Source organism: Malus sylvestris, chromosome 15 (genome assembly GCF_916048215.2).
Source record: "Malus sylvestris chromosome 15, drMalSylv7.2, whole genome shotgun sequence".
In the NCBI taxonomy this organism is placed as follows: Eukaryota; Viridiplantae; Streptophyta; class Magnoliopsida; order Rosales; family Rosaceae; genus Malus; species Malus sylvestris.
In genome coordinates, this window is record NC_062274.1 from 10,748,509 (window position 1) to 10,752,003 (window position 3,495).

Below are 3,495 nucleotides of genomic sequence, written 5' to 3' on the forward strand. Positions count from 1 at the left end.
CACATGCCTTCCTATTTTTGTGGTGACGGTTAAGCCACGTCAATATTTTATATTCCCTTTACTTTTTATCTTATTATTTTTATAAAAAAATAAATATAAAATGTTGACGTGGCTTAACCGTGACCACAGAATATAGAAGGGCATGGGAAGGGCATAAAATGGGGAGGACAGACAATCCAAATCCCTCTATTTCTCCCTCATCACTGCCAATCAACATCAAGTAGATACAAACACAAAACCAGAGGTGCCGAATCGAAACCACGTCACGCCATTCTTGTTCATACACCTATAGTGGCAGATCAAATCAGAATGGGAGAAATCTCATCTGGGTTTTTAGTTTTAATGGATTAGAAGCTGTGTGTGTGTGAGAGAGAGAGAGAGAGAGAGAGTAACACCGATTTCCCTGTAAAGCACGAAATTGCAGTTTGCTGGGTGCGCGAGTGACCATCGATTCTGTAATTTGGAGGTTGCTTCTGCAAATTTGGAGGTTTTAATTGGTTTCTGAATTTGAAAGAAATTGAAGGTGGCAACGATATCAAAAGTTGGTTGGGTTTTTTTTAAGGCAACTAACAAAAAGTCCAAACTAACTTTAGTTTTAATGATAAATTACAAATAAAGATGTAGTAAATAATAGCAGATAAAGATAAAAATATGGTTTTTCATTAAAAGTGAAAGGAGTTTTTCGTTAAAACTCTTTTTTTTTTTTTTTTTTTTTTCTGTTGGTGTAATGGCTGGGGTTTTTTTTATTTTTGTTGTTGGTGTAATGGTTGCTTGGGTTTCAAAGATTCTTCCGTGGGGAAGATGGTGATGTTTAATCCCCTTTTTATTTTTTATTTTTAAATTTTTTTCTATAATGATGTTTAATTCATTTTTTTTCTCTGTTTTTCTTTGTTTTTCTCTTTTTTTTTTTCATTTTAACAACAATTATTCTGTGAAATATTTTTAAAAAATTATTATAATCCAATGTATTATCCAATATAGAAATTAATCTGGTTCAATTGTCAAACGTCCGACTAATTTAGTCAATACTACCATTTATCGTATTCAACCGAACTGCTGAACGAGGCTTTGAACTCACTCTCCTCTTAGTTGGGTAGGAACCGAGCACCGATTGAATTCGGCAGCGTGAACAAACAAGAAACGAGGAGGAAACCCTAGAGGTAGATTGAATGGCGGTGTGGAGAGCTGGAGTAGCTTCGTCTTCCCTATTGAGTAGGCTCCTATGACACTCCAACGTCATCAACGTCACCGCCCCCGCTCACACTCTGTCCACCGGTATTTCCTTTCATGCTATTTCCGCATTTCCTATTCCACATTTCAGATTAATTTAAATTAGCTGATTGGAGTTGTAAAAATGTTTAAGCTTGCATGTTAAGCGTGGGATGTTTAAGCCAAATTGTTGTTAAATTAGCTGATTGGAGCTGGTAAAGATGTTTAAGCTTGCATGTTAAGTTCATTGGGTTGGAGGTTTAAGCCATATTGCTGTTTGGTTTCTAAGAAATTAAAGAGGGAAACAATATTAGGATTTCAATTATTGGTTATGCAAATTTGAAGTGAATTCTTGAGTGAAGTTATTGTCTGCATAATTTCTATAGGAAAGCTTTTTAGTTGAAAAAATTAGGAGAAATACCCTGACAACTACAAGGTCAATGCTATATAGGGTTAAGCAGAAAGTTATGGCAGAGCCAGTAGGCAGTAGGCGGCTAGAGTTCGATGAATGAATAGTTGTATTTCGAGGGATGTTTTTGCCATAGTTTGTGGAATGTGGGATGTTTCTACTTGAGAAACAATACATTTGTTCTGTTTGTCTTAAACAAAACAATGATCAATAAATAACCGTTGTATCCATAAATGAACAATCGTCTTCTCGATGTTGATATTGTGCTATTTCATTTCATTCTCTTTAGCGTCGTCTCTTTCTTCTGCACTGTAAACTACCTTTGCAGTTTGCACCCATATTATTTTTAGCAATGATCCTGATCATGGTTGTGTCCATTTTGCGGTTTTGCTTTCCGTGAGCCATCTGAAAAACTAGGAAAAGCCTTTCCTTTTAATTGCATTGATCTAGTTGCCGCAAACAAACTTTACTTGTATTGTTATACTTTCTACAGATGTAGCTGGTTCAAGTAATCAGTTGTTTCACTATGATATCAATTCACAATACGGAAGGTGCATGCCTCTTGCTGATATGCACATTCAAGCCAAAATACATAGCATCGAAATTAACCCATGCCAAGGTGGCAAGTTAGTTCGAACACTAGGCACTTTTGCAAAGATTTTTGAAAGAACCCACTGCTTCAAGGTGTTTAGTAAGATTGCCTTCAGGTGTTGAAAAATGGATTGATGCTAAGCGTCGGGCTACGATTGGTACAGTCCCAAGTGATGGAAATAAGCCCAAGAAACTCTATAAGGCTGGGCAAAACCGGTGGCGAGGTATCAGACCAACGATTCGAGGAGTGGCAATGAATCTAGTTGATCATCCTCATGGTGGAGTTGAGGGTAAGAGCAAGAGTAGTGGGTCTCATGGGAAAGCTTCTCAAACACCTTGGGGAAAGCCTACCAAGGGTGGGTACAAGACCTGTCCAACAAGCGTAGAAAGTAATGCTTTATCATTCACTTTATGTTGACACTAGTGTGGAAGTTAGCTTTGTGATGAGTTAAGATGGCAATAAAAGTCGCACGTAGATGTTTAACTCATAAGAAGATATTCAAGGTTTGCATACCTTATTCCCTTGCCAAATTACTGAAAATGTTGGTTTTCTGGACTAAGCTGTGTAAATAGCTTAGTTGCTTTAACTGTGACTATCTTTTGGATAAATGCATTTTACCTTATCTTAACGATTTGGTATCGAGTGTGTTTGATGTTGATTACCTGAATCAATTCCAGGTTGCATTTGTTAAAGTTTACCAAGGTATTAAGTTGACTTGGTGATAGACAATGATATTTGAAGTTTCATCCCCGATGTTTGTTTTTGTAAGTATCGCAGATGTTTAGTTTGGTTTTGTTTCTAACATAGGCTCATCGCCCATGCTTTGAGAAATGATAGGCATGCCATGTACGCATCAAGATATGTAACATTTCAGAATTCATTGGCCTTTTAGAATTGTTTGATAGGCGATAGGTTTGTAGAGCTAGGGCTGTCTTGATGAGAAACACACACTTGATTAATTAGAATGAAAATTCACCTTATTTCATCACCCACGGCAAAAGTTTACCTTGTTTGAGGGCCTCTTCTGTAACATAGAGAAATTGAATTGATCTTGCCTGATCCAATAAGGTTTGAGTGACATGATCTTCCTTAATCCTTGGTTTTGTTAGAGAAGAAAATTGGGATTTCAGTGGATGGGTATTCTTGTTGGGATGAAGTGGTAGCATAAATTATTGTAGTGGGCATCCCATGTACATAGTGCTTCCCTTTATATGTGTGTGTATATACATATATGTATATGTATATGTATATAGTCAGATTCCTCTTTGTTTGGTGGGATTTGGGA

At 36.8% G+C, this 3,495-nt stretch overlaps 1 pseudogene; it reads left to right on the forward strand.

Moving 5' to 3' along the window:
* Positions 1-777: 777 nt before the first annotated feature.
* On the forward strand, positions 778-2,796 carry LOC126602319 (60S ribosomal protein L2, mitochondrial-like; annotated as a pseudogene).
* The last annotated feature ends 699 nt before the right edge of the window (positions 2,797-3,495 follow it).